General features: G+C 38.4%; 1 long non-coding RNA gene across 6 annotated transcripts; it reads right to left on the bottom strand.

The window, feature by feature from the left end:
* Nucleotides 1-11686: 11686 nt before the first annotated feature.
* On the bottom strand, nt 11687-14159 carry LOC127086602 (uncharacterized). 6 transcript variants are annotated; one of them, XR_007789519.1, is made up of 4 exons: nt 13718-14159; nt 12628-12857; nt 12079-12421; nt 11687-12006 (listed from the first exon to the last, which is right to left on the bottom strand). It is a non-coding gene; the product is annotated as an uncharacterized LOC127086602 (long non-coding RNA). The 6 variants fall into 6 exon arrangements; XR_007789516.1 differs by having other exon boundaries at nt 11687-11937; nt 13718-14157; XR_007789517.1 differs by having other exon boundaries at nt 11687-12421; nt 12616-12732; nt 12800-12857; nt 13718-14153.

Below are 14159 nucleotides of genomic sequence, written 5' to 3'. Positions count from 1 at the left end.
GTTTTTTCTTTATTATGTTTGTCTAATAAAGTCCCTGGAATAGATAGTCTGTTTAATGTATCAAGTGTGACTTAATCATGAGATCACATTAAACATAAGGACACTATTCTTAAAGTATCCATAGTCGAGCTTTATTGTGAAGTGGGATAACCTTAAAGCATTAAGACTATTATGTATATAGACTGATGATCACATCTCATGGATCATGGATAAGGAGTTATCAAGTCTTAAACATAAGTATGAATATTAAGAGTAATATTTATACTGGATTGACCCGCTATGAGAATACTATATATAATGTTATGCAAAGTGTCATAAGTTATTCTTATGGTGATAATAGTGTATACCACCCTTCGACCTGAAACCACTATGAACCCTAGATGTAGAGTCGAGTGCCTTATTGCTGATCAAACATTGTCCGTTATTGGATGACCATAAAGACAATTTATGGGTACTCCACGAAGCATGCTAAGGGACATGAGTGACCTAGATGGAATTTTCCCATCTCGCGTAACAGGATAAATGTCTATGGGCCCAATATTGAACTGGACAAGGATGACATAATCTATGTCTTGTGTTCAATATAGACATAAGGGCAAAAGGGTAATTGTACACATAAGTATTATCACAAAAGGATTTGTCAGATCACATGACATTTTCGTGTCTTGGGTAGCAGTGATGTGTTACTAGATACCGCTCACTGTTTATTATGTTGAATACGTGATTTAATATAATTGTCAATGCCGCGAAAACCTACAGGGTCACACACAAAAGGACGAATTGATGAGAGATAGAGTAACTAAGGAATACCGTAATGTATGGTGCCCTTAAGTGAATTGTAGAACATCGTAAGGTACGGTGTGCTTAAGTAGAATACGAAATATGGTAAGGTACCACGCGCTTAAGTGATTTTAGCATATTATAAGATATGGGTCACATACACTTGAGTGGGCTTTTTAGCTTGCAGCCCACACAAGTGGTTCTATAAATAGAACCCTTGTGTAGAAGCATTTGTGCAGTTGCAATTTCATTTCTCTCTCTCTCTCTCTCTCTCTCTCTCTCTCTCTCTCTCTCTCTCTCTCTCACACACACACACACACACACACATACACACACACATACACACACACACACACACTCAAAGCCTTCATTCGTAGCAACTAGCACTGAGATTGAAGGAATCCGTTCATGTGGACTGAGTAGAGGTGTTGTCATCGTTCAACGTTCGTGATCGCTTCGTAGATCTGCATCAAAGGTTACAATCGCCACAAGAGGTAACGATTCTATCACTAATCATGCTCATTCGTAAGGATCACTAAAGGAGAAATTTTAAATTTTGCTGTGTTTTGGATCGCTCTTCTCCTTCAGTGGTATCAGAGCCACTTACGAAACCATGCATCTGATAGCTGTTTATTTTCTGTATTTTCTGTATTAATACGATTAAAAGACAGAATGAATCAAAGAATAAACGAGTAATTAAATTTGGCATCATATGTGTACGATTTGGATGATTGATGTTGACTATGCTTCGGAATTCGACATTAGTATGGTGAAGCAATGATACATCGATCGTCCATAGGTTATGTAATTGAGATCCATCAAGTTATATATATGATATAAGTAATCCTGATGCAAAATACGGTATATGTGATATACTATTTCTATTTCGTTCATTCAAACACTTAATGGTTGTTTTCCTTTGAGCGATCAATGGTCGTTTGCTTCTTGATCTGACATTAGTATGGTGAAGCAATGACATGTTGATCAATCATACTGAATCAACAATCGAGATGTGTTTGACGGTCTGAAATTGGTGCATTAGGGTTAATGACGTCACAAGGGTTGTGTTGTCAAAGAGTTATGCGATTAGGGTTGTGACTGCGCAAGAGTTGTGCTTTAAAGTATTAAGTGTTGATGCGAAAACGACGTCGATTTCAAATGAACTGTTCATTAAAAATTTCGGCTAGGGGCGTTTCCCCCTTGACCCCCGTCCGCTGATCGGTCAGCGGAACCACCGTCCGCTGACCGGGCAGCGGACCCCCGGCTAACTCTGTGTAGTGTGATCAGTCGCCGAAATTTAATTAAGAATAATAATATGTTTATTATTATTGTTTTATGGTGATCAGTTATGGCCTTAGTTTTCCTTTATTTTGTTTTGGGTTTTTAAAATACGACATGCGTGTCGTGCCTCTCTTTTAATCTCTTAATGTAACTTCTTTTCTCATCTCACTCCCTCGTATGTAAAACGAGTTTCTTTTATGTAATGTAATGTTATGAAGAAAGAGAAGAATTCAATATCAAAGGAGGACAGCCTTGAAGATCTTGCTAGGAGAAGCTTAGATCGTTATTAGGTTAGCTTAGGTTCTCTCATTGGCTTGGGAGAACAATTGCGCTAGGGGCCATAAATTTTTCATTATGTATGTTGATGCATGTGTATGTATGTTGATGCATGTGAGAGACGATTTATATGATAAATAAGCCGGTGAGATCAGAATAATTGCAAATTCCCTCAAATTAAATATTAAGTTTATGCTTTCCAAGTTTTAACACTCATCAAGACTAGTATCGGATAATGTAGGTTTCGCCTACGCGAGGTGCATGTTCTATACTAGTAAGGTGCGATGGGATAATTGTAATATCCAATTGTTAAAACAATGGGTCAAACTTGACTAAACAAATTATAATAAGATTATATATGTTTAGAAGCAAGAGTTGGAAATGATCCATGTGATGGATTGGAATAAGGAGTTATTCACCCAACTAAAATATTCGAGAGTTGTATTAGATACAATTGGAAGGAGTTCCTACCTAAATAACTTAGTTTTGTGTAATCCGTCTACGCGGACTTAGAACGAAGTGAAATATGGATCTCGACCCACTAGAAAATCTTCCAACGGGATTTTCCGAATCAAATGATGAGGGTCATTTGTTTTGAGTAAAATAGTGGGAGCATATTTAATTAAAGGCCTAATTAAATATGTCAATGATACTTATATTTTCATTAATTCTTATGTAGATTACCATGACAACAAACACCTTTAACAACATCTTGCGATCAATCCTTGACAAAGAAAAATTGTCTGTGACAAATTTTCTGGATTGGCACCGAAACTTGAGGATTGTCCTCAAACATGATAAAAAGCTGTATGTCTTGGAGAAATCTGTTCCTAAAGAGGAACCTCCTAGTTCTGCACCTAAGGCGGAAAGAGATGCTTATAAGAAGCATATCGATGATGTCAATGAAACTGCTTGTCTCATGCTAGCTACCATGAAGTCAGAATTGCAAAAGCAACATGAGAACATGGCAGCGTTCGATATGATCGAACACCTGAAGATGCTCTATCAAGAGCAAGCAAGGCATGAGAGGTTTGAAGTTTCAAAAGCCCTTTTTCAAGGCAAGTTAGCTGAGGGAGCTCTTGTAGGTCCCCGTGTGCTCAAGATGATTGGGTATGTGGAGAACCTTGAGAGATTGGGTTTTCCCCTCGGAAAGGAACTTGCTACTGATTTGATCTTGCAATCATTGCCAGATAGATTCAGTCAATTTGTCCTAAATTTCAATATGAATGATATGGACAAATATTTTCCTGAACTGCTCGCCATGTTAAGAACTGCTGAGCAGAACCTGAAGTCAAAAGGGAAGTCCATTCTGATGATCGGAAATGGAAAGAGACAGAACAAAAGGCCCACCAAGCAGGGTGATAAAGGGAAAGGAAATGAAGTTGTCAAACCCAAACCCACCGTTGCTGCTTTAAAGCCTAGTGGAGGCATATCAAAATAAGGCACCTGCTTCCATTGCAGTAAGACCGGACACTGGAAGAGAAACTGCCCAAAGTACCTGGAAGATAAGAAGAATGGAGTAGAGACTTCAACTTCAGGTATTTTTTTTATTGAAATTAATTTATCTACTTCTGCATCATGGGTATTAGATACTGGATGTGGTTCTCACATTTGTACAAATGTGCAGGGACTAAATAGGAGTAGAGATTTGGCAAAAGGTGAAGTCGACCTACGAGTTGGCAATGGAGCAAAGGTTGTTGCTTTAGCCGTAGGAACTTATGTATTGACTTTACCTAGTGGTTTAATAATTCAGTTAGAGAACTGTTATTATGTACCTGCAATTAGCAGGAATATTATTTCTGTTTCTTGTTTGGACAAGTTTGGTTTTTCATTTATAATAAAGAACAATTGTTTCTCAATTTATTTTAATGATATATTCTATGCTACTGCACAAATGAACAATGGATTATACGTCCTTGATCTTGAAATGCCTATTTATAACATTAATACTAAAAGGATGAAACCTAATGAGTTAAATCCAACTTACCTTTGGCATTGTCGATTAGGCCACATAAATGAGAAGCGCATTTCCAAACTCCATAAAGATGGACTCTTGGACTCTTTTGATTATGAATCATATGAGACATGCAGATCTTGTTTAATTGGAAAGATGACAAAGTCTCCATTCAAAGGAAAAGGTGAAAGAGCTAATGATCTTTTGGCCCTCATACATACTGATGTATGTGGACCACTGAACATACCAGCCAAAGGAGGTTTTTAGTACTTCATCACATTCACTGATGATTTCAGTAGATATGGTTATGTGTATTTAATGAAACACAAATCAGAGTCCTTTGAAAAGTTCAAGGAATTCAAGAATGAAGTACAAAACCAACTAGGTAAGAATATTAAAACTCTTCGATCAGATCGAGGTGATGAGTATTTAAGCCTAGAGTTTGATGACCATCTGAAAGAATGTGGGATCTTATCCCAACTCACTCCTCCTGGAACACCCCAATGGAATGGTGTATCTGAGAGAAGAAATCGAACCCTGTTAGACATGGTCCGATCCATGATGAGTCACGCCGATCTTCCAAACTCCTTTCGGGGACATGCATTATTGACAACAGCTTACACACTTAATTGTGTTCCATCCGAAAAGGTTGAGAAGACACCATATGAGATATGGATTGGTAAGAAACCACATATGTCTTACATGAAGATTTGGGGTTGCGAAATTTATGTGAAATGACAAATTTCAACTAAGCTTGAGCCCAAATCTGACAAATGCTTATTTGTGGGATATCCTAAAGAAACAAGAGGGTATTACTTCTACAATCCTTCTAAGGGTAAAGTGTTTGTCGCTCGAACTGGAGTTTTCCTAGAAAAGGATTTTATTTCCAAAGGAATCAGTGGGAGGAAAGTAGAGCTTGAAGAAATTGAAGAATCACAAAGCATCGATACACCTACGAAGGAATTAGAGTAGGAAACACAAGTGGTTGTGGAAGAGCAACTTGCTCAAGTAGAACAAGACCAACGTAGGTCAAGCAGGATACGTCACCTACCTAAGAGATATGGATATCTCATAACAGATCAAGGTGATGTATTACTCATGGATCAAGATGAGCCTGTGACCTACCAAGAGGCCATAATTGGTCCCGAGTCTGAGAAGTGGCTAGAAGCCATGAAATCTGAAATGGATTCCATGTACACAAACCAAGTTTGGACCTTGGTAGAGCCTCCTGTAGGAGTTAACCCTATAGGATGCAAGTGGGTCTTCAAAAAGAATACTGACATGGATGGTAAGGTACATACCTATAAGGCAAGACTGGTTGCAAAAGGATATAAACAAATTCATGGGGTTGACTATGATGAAACCTTTTCACCAGTTGCAATGCTTAAATCTGTTCGGATTTTACTTGCTATCGCTGCATATCATGATTGTGAAATATGGCAGATGGATGTCAAAACTGCTTTCCTTAATGGGAATCTTCTTGAGGATGTGTACATGACACTAGGCATGGCAACGGGGCGGGTCGGGGACGTTTTTTACCTCCCCTAAACCCAAACCCAAATCCCTAAACAATCCCCGTTCCCCACCCCAAACGCAAACGGGGATGGGGAATTAAAACCCAAACTCGTCCCAAACGGGTCCGGATTGGGTTCGGGTATCCCCGTCCCGCCACCATCCATTTAGTGAAATCAATTTTTTTAATAGAAATATTGAATTTTTTAAAAAATCAAATTACATTATAAATAATAAAATAAAAAAATAAAAAAATAAAAAAATCTAAAAAAATATCATACTTACATTTCAAATATTTTAAATAATTAATACAAATCAAAATATTAAAACATTGGTCACTTACTTAATATTCTAAATCATCAAAAATAAATAATAATGTACATAATAAAATAAACGGGGCGGGTTCGGGGGGCGGGTTCGGGGTGGGTACTAGTGTCCCCATTACCCGACTCGTCCCCATATTTTATAATCGGGGAAAAACCCAAACCCAAACCCAGTCAAAGCGGGTTTTCCCTGTCAACTTCGGGGCGGGTTCGGGTGGGTACCCGCGGGTACGGGTTATGATGCCATGCCTACATGACACAACCTAAAGGATTTGACATACTAGAAGAAGCCCAAAAGATATGTAAGTTACAAAGGTCAGTCTATGGATTGAAGCAAGCTTCCAGAAGCTGGAATCTTAGTTTTGATGAAACAGTAAAACAATATGGATTCATCAAGAACGAAGATGAGCCTTGTGTCTACAAGAAGGTTAGTGGGAGCATGATCGTGTTCCTGGTATTATATGTAGATGACATATTACTCATTGGAAACGATGTCCCTACCCTGCAACAAGTAAAGTCTTGGTTGGGGAAATGCTTTTCTATGAAGGACCTAGGTGAAGCAGCCTATATATTAGGAATCAGAATCTATAGAGATAGATCACAAAAATTGCTTGGCCTAAGTCAGAGTACGTACATAGACAAAGTGCTGAGACGCTTTAACATGCATGATTCCAAGAAAGGATTCATACCTATGCAACATGGCATGTGTCTATCAAAAACACAATCCCCTTCAACTAAGGAAGAAAGGGATCGCATGAATAAGATTCCATATGCATCTGCAATAGGATCTATCATGTATGCCATGTTATGTACTCGACCAGATGTCTCGTATGCTTTAAGTGCAACGAGTAGGTACCAATCTGATCCTGGTGATGCCCATTGGGTAGCTGTCAAGAATATCCTTAAGTACTTGAGAAGGACTAAGGACTCATTCTTGATATATGGAGGTCAGGAAGAGTTGGTTGTAATTGGATACACCGATGCCAGCTTCCAGACAGATAAGGATGACTTTAGATCGCAATCTGGTTATGTGTTTTGCTTAAACGGTGGCGCTATGAGCTGGAAAAGTTCAAAGCAAGATACAGTTGCTGATTCTACAACCGAGGCCGAGTATATTGCTGCCTCAAGTGCAACAAAGAAAGTTGTTTGGATCAAAAAGTTCATTAGTGAACTTGACATAGTTCCTAGCATTGTGGATCCCATTGGTCTCTATTGTGATAAAAATGGTGCTATCGCACAAGCTAAGGAGCCTAGATCTCACCAACGATCCAAACACATACTTAGGCGTTATCACCTCATTCGAGAGATAATAGATAGAGGAGATGTGAAAATATGTAGAGTACCTACACTTGACAATATTGTTGACCCACTGACAAAGCCTCTTGCGCAACAGAAGCATGATGGCCATACTAGATCTATGGGCATTAGGGGTATGCCTGATTGGCTCTAGTGCTAGTGGGAGATTGTTGGTGTAAGCCCTAGAGGCCAATACTTTTGGTACTTGTATCGAATTATTTATTAATAATAAAATGCTTTTTCTTTATTATGTTTGTTTAATAAAGTCCCTGGAATAGATAGTCAGTTTAATGTATCAAGTGTAACTTAATCATGAGAGCACATTAAACATAAGGACATTATTCTTAAAGTATCTGTAGTCGAGCTTTATTGTGAAGTGGGATAACATTAAAGCATAGAGACTATTATGTTTATAGACTGATGATCACATCTCGTGGATCATGGATAAGGAGTTATCAAGCCTCAAACATAGGTATGAATATTAAGAGTAATATTTATACTGGATTGACCCGCTATGAGAATACTATATAGAATGTTATGCAAAGTATCATAAGTTATTCTCATGGTGATAATGGTGTATACCACTCTTCGACCTGAAACCACTATGGACCCCAGATGTAGAGTCGAGTGCTTTATTGCTGATCCAACGTTGTCCGTAATTGGATAACCATAAAGACAGTTGATGGGTACTCCACAAAGCATGCTAAGGGACATGAGTGACCTAGATGGAATTTGCTCATCCTGCGTAACAGGATAAATGTCTATGGGCCCAATATTGAACTGGACAAGGATGACACGGTCTATGCCTTGTGTTCAATATAGACATAAGGGCAAAAGGGTAATTATACACATAATTATTATCACAGAAGGATTTGTCAGATCACATGACATTTTTGTGTCTTGGGTAGCAGTGATGTGTTGCTAGATACCGCTCACTGTTTATTATGTTAAATGCGTGATTTAATATAATTGTCAACATCGCGAAAACCTATAGGGTCGCACACAAAGGACGGATTGATGAGAGATAGAGTAACTAAGGAACACCGTAGGGTACGGTGCACTTAAATGGAATACGAAATATGTTAAGGTACCACACGCTTAAGTGATTTTGGGCATATTATAAGATATGGGCCAAAATACACTTAAATGGGCTTTTTAGCTTGAAGCCCACACAAGTGGTTCTATAAATAGAACCCTTGGGTAGAAGCATTGTCACTCTTGCATTTCGTTTCTCTCTCTCTCTCTCTCTCTCTCTCACTCAAAGCCTTCATTCGTAGCAGTTAGCACTGAGATTGAAGGAATCCGTTCGTGTGGACTGAGTAGAGGCGTTGTCATCGTTCAACGTTCGTGATCGCCACAAGAGGTAACGATTCTATCACTGATCATGCCCATTCGTAAGGATCATTAAAGGAGAAATTTTTAAATTCCGCTGAGTTTTGGATCGCCATTCTCCTTCAGATTCTCCTGCCCTCGTCTAGAGTGACTTTGCATACGGGGCGTAAGCCCTAACTATTCAAAGCATTTGCCCTCCTTCATAGACTTTAGTGTGATTATTATCAAACAACTATCAAACACTCTTCATATTCCATTCAATCAATCACTTCTTTTGCCTCAATCATCTTGGTGTTAGCCTTAGTAGGTTAAACTACAAAAGCTATGACTTTCTTATTGCACGGTGAGTATACGTACGTAGGAGTATTCAGATTCTCCGTGAGCTACCTTATTTATTAATCCTTCATTCTTCATTCATCGATCAATACCATCCTTTTGAGATCAAATATATTTTTCCTTGGATTCCATGCACATCCTTTTAGGACGACCTAAGCAAAGTCCACCTTATGGATCAAGAGTTGTTTGGCTTATTGCTAGACACCTAATTCTCTTTGTTTTTGGTTATTTCAATACAGTGATACCATGCCTTAGGCCCCCACTTGTTGGTTCATACCAGTTTTACTCTTCGGTTCAGAGTTTATTCCTTCATGGATCCAAGATATTTTTCTCCTTTGATTTCAAATTTATTGTTCCCCTGTAGTGATATAATGTTCCTTGTATTCAAACAACATTTTCATTTGGGTTCCATGCTCAAACTTTTAGGACAATTGTCCACCTTTGTATCAAGAGTTTTTTTGGCTTATTTCCAGACATTTAATTCTCTTTGTTTCTAGTCATTCCAATACAATGATACCATGCCTCGGGGCCCTCACTTGTTGGTTTGTCTGTTTACTCTTTGGTTCAAAGCCAATTTGCCTTTATGTATTCCTATGCTACCATTGCCTTTTGGTGCAAGTTATTGTTCATCATTTCAATCATACCCTTTTAGTTGTGTTTGTATTGTCAATCCTTGTTTCTTAGGCAAACACTTCTTTGTTCTCTTTCCTTTGTTCTCGTGGTTCCACGAACTGTGATTGCTCTGACTTTCTCATTGCACAGTGAGAATACGTAGGCACGAGGATGTGAATCCTTGGCGAGCATAATCCTAATTATTTCATATTTTATCCTTTCATCTCCTTGATGTATTAATATTCTACCTTCATTTACTTCACGTGATACACTGTTATTTTTTAGCCATATACAATATCCCTTTGAGCTCCATCTTGTACCTCCTTGTGAACCAAGAGTTGTTTGTGCTGTGAAACCAAACACTTAATTATCTTTTTTTCCGGTTATTCCAATACAATGATACCATGCCTTAGGCCCCTCACTTGTTAGTTCATATCAGTTTTACTCCTGGGTTCGTATTTTCACCCCTTGTTGGAGTTCAAACAATATAATCCTTTGGTTCAGACCATATTTGAGATCACAATTATTTTTACCTCCCACCATTAGTTCTATGAACTACGGAGCTCTGAATTCCTTATTACACTATAAGGATACGTAGGCATGAGGGTCTCAATCCTCATCGAGCATCCTATCTATTCTTTTTCTTTTCCTTTATTCTTTCGCGAGTAATCTTTAGATATACACCCATTCGAGCAAGAACAATCAAAATGGTTCCCATGGAGTATCATGGATGTGAGGGGTGTTAATACCTTCCCCTTGCATAACCTACTTCCTTACCCATCATATCTCTTTCCCCCCTGGTTTTATCGATGTTTTCCCTTTCCTTCGGGAATAAATAAAGTTCGATGGCAACTTTATTGTATGTTCGAGTGTGCGATGCATTCAGGTATATTTCCGCTAGCTTCAGGTGGCTAATAAGAAAGGTACCTACTATCATACCCCTAAATTCACCTTACCCTTCACAATGTTCATTTAGGTCACTAACATTAATCATGTGCATTCCCCCATGGTCAGTCATATCATTTGCATAAGCATTAGTTTAATACAAGAGAACATGTATCTTTGATTCAAAGCATTATGCTTGTACCTAGTGGAAACTATGGTTTCCTAGTAGCTTGAGGTTTCTCAGTCAACCAAAACCCTAGTTTGGGGTCTTCAGTTGTTGATGGCCAAGCCAAACCTTAATTGTGGCTATCATTCATTATATGAGCAACCAACCCTAATTTCACCTGGTCCACTATCATTCATGGGAGTATGATCCATATGTTTTATCAAGTTTCATTCAAGCCCATTGGTTCTATGTTCACTATGAAGTTCATTTGTGGGACTAAGTTCATCACACGTCACTACATGTCCATTTATTGGTTAGTGGCACATGTTGATCCAAAGCCCATTATCATGGCCCCATAAACCCTAATTATGCCTATCACTCATTATGTGGGCACCTAACCCTAATTTCATCTGATTCATTATCATCCATTGTGTATGCTTCACTTGCTTGGCCAAGATTCATTCAAGGCCCACTTGTTCATGGTCCATTATGGAGGTTTCTTTTGTTTTGATTAGCATTCACTTCATGGCCTTACATGTTCATATTTTGCTTGTTTATGTTCATTGGTTCAAGACCATTTCCATGGCATCATAACTTCCATTTGGTTTAATTCATTCATGGCATTTCATCTGGTTATTTTCTCATTTCTAGCAAGGGCGTTGTTCATGGTTAATCCATAGTTTGTTCATGGTTCATTCATTGTTTTGTCCATATGTTCATTAGTTCATTTATGCAACTTCATTGTCCAAGTTCATGCTAAGGCCTAGTTAATTCATCTAAGTATTGGGTCATTCATATTCATTTCATCATACATTCAAGGTCATGGTTTCAAGGTGTTTTAAGTTTGATTTTGAAAGGAAAGGCACATGTGAAAGGAAACCTTGACTCATCTAATCATGTGATTGCTCATGGTAGATTATCAATGACATTCAATTAATATAAACCAAATTTCATTTCATTCATACAATTACACTAAATGTCCATACATTGGAAAGATTACAAAGAAAACTACATTTTGGCATAAGTTGACTTTTGGTCAATTATTGACTTTTTGGTCAACCAGTTGACCAAAGATAACCCATCTAATTCATCCTTAATTTTGGCTTCCATGATTGACTCGTCATGCTTGCATCATCATTTGCAACTTCATGATCAAAATTACTTCATTTGCAAGAAACCATGTTCTTCACATTTTCCATCCATGAAACATGCATTTCCAAACTTGTGAGTTTGACTCCAAATGAGGAAGCAACCTCCATTCATTCATAAGCATATTAAGGCTACAAAAACAATGCTACAATAACAACATTTCATTTATAACTCACCTAGGATCATGTGCATTTCAAAGCTAGTCATGACTACAAGACACAATGCTGCAGAACATTACAACATCCAACCTGTAGCAAGAAAAATTCCATGAGCCCAAGTCAGCTCCATGGCCAAAATCACACCCACCACAAGCCAAGGTAAGACCAGTTTCTGCACAACTCAGTCATGAACATTTCAACAAAACCAGATGCAAACCATGTAACTCTGCAACACACACATACTTACAACCAGCAATGCAGAGAACTAGTTGCACAAGCAACCAAACCTCCTGCAATTCACATCATCACATGTTGCAGCAACTCATGAATAATCTTGCAGCACACCGCAAGAATAATAGACCTGCAATGCAACACAAACACGAGCCAATTACAACATTGCAACATACATGGACAAACATAAGCAAACATCAATGCAACAAAGATCCTGTAACAGAGAAACACCAAGTATGCACACAATGCATAAACCAAGCTATCATTCATTTACATAGAAGAACTTAATAAGGCAATCAAGCACAAAAAAAGGTTGCAACAAACCAAGTCTTTAACCTGCAACAACTCATGAACTTGCATCCAACTTGCAGCAGACCATGAAACATTGAACATGCAGCCATGCCACCATCAACAGATGCGGTCCTACCAGCCAATGCATACCTGCAGCATGAACCATACACAAGGCTTACAACGAGTCCCAATCCAGACCAAGCCACAAAATCCTTACCTGCTACATCACATGCCTACAACACGAGGACTAACCAAACCCTGCATCCTGGCCTCACCTGCAGAGAAATCACAACAATGCATTAGCTCATGTCAAGCATTGCAAACCATTCAAAATAATCATACACAAGTATTCAGTGCAGCCACCATAAACATCCCACACCAATCATGCAAGGCATAACAGGAAATGGTACTCATAACATAAGCATTCCAAACATGACCATAAGCTATCATATGGCATACATACCAAATCAAAAACAACAAGTCTGCAACAATGCACCATGTAGCAGCAGTTCAAATAATGAAATTCACAAAGCATATCAACTGAACAATTAACCTACCATATCTAAACTAACCTAACTGAGTTTAACATTTCCTAAATAACTAACTCGAGCTAACTTCTACAAGCCTAGCAACTTCCTAAATTCATTTGCATTTCACCAATCAATTATAACAAATCATTACCAATTAATCCACCTAGATACTCATAAAATCAATTATAAAACCATAACAAACTTTCACCTCGATTCCAGGAATGTAGTTTAACTAACTAACTGATTTTGCATAGATCCCAAGCATAACTACCTATAAATCCAAATCAACCACCCAATTATTGAGGAATCATTTTTTCCAGCTCTCACCTCAAAACCACTCTCAATCATTGCAACCTCTGAATTTTCTCCACCTAAAAACCTACCCAATTCATTGATCAAAGATCACCATCACTCACATCTCAATACATTGAATCGAGACACAAATTTCTCTCTAAAATTCACACTTCATCTTCATCATTCATCAACCTTCACTCTCTCAGAATCTTGGAATCACTCGCTCTCGAACTCAGATCACTCAAGAAGAAGTGAGAAGAGGAGAAGAATAATTCGAAAGCAAAGGAGAGAGAGGGATTCAGAAGACGTACCTGAGCTCCGGCATCGCTTCATCGTCTCCCAGCAAGGTACTATTCTGAAACCTTTGTTCTCACCATTTTCTTGATACCGATATGTAGCTTAAGGTGGCAGGAATCAAAGCCTTAAGGTTCGGGGCTTTGATTCCTCATAAATGTCATTTAATTTAACCTAAAGCAACCTAGGGTTCTTAACTCCTCGCCTACGATTCAAGCTTATCTTTGAGATTTTCACAAATCCACTTCCATACTCTTAATCAACATCATGTGGCGCTTCAAACAGTGGTTTGAATTTTATGTTTTGGCATCTCACTGCCACCGGAGGTGGCCTTCGGCATGGTGGCCCATGATGGCCATCCAACCTGGGCTCATTTTCCATTTCCTAGCGCATTTTTTCTTTTAAATTCAATTTGAAATTCATTCCCCACGTGCCTGAATTGCCATTGCGATGTTTGGA

Source organism: Lathyrus oleraceus, chromosome 5 (genome assembly GCF_024323335.1).
Source record: "Lathyrus oleraceus cultivar Zhongwan6 chromosome 5, CAAS_Psat_ZW6_1.0, whole genome shotgun sequence".
Lineage (NCBI taxonomy): Eukaryota > Viridiplantae > Streptophyta > Magnoliopsida > Fabales > Fabaceae > Lathyrus > Lathyrus oleraceus.
The sequence above is the reverse complement of the archived record's forward strand: the minus strand, read 5'-3'. Positions and strand labels throughout refer to the sequence as shown.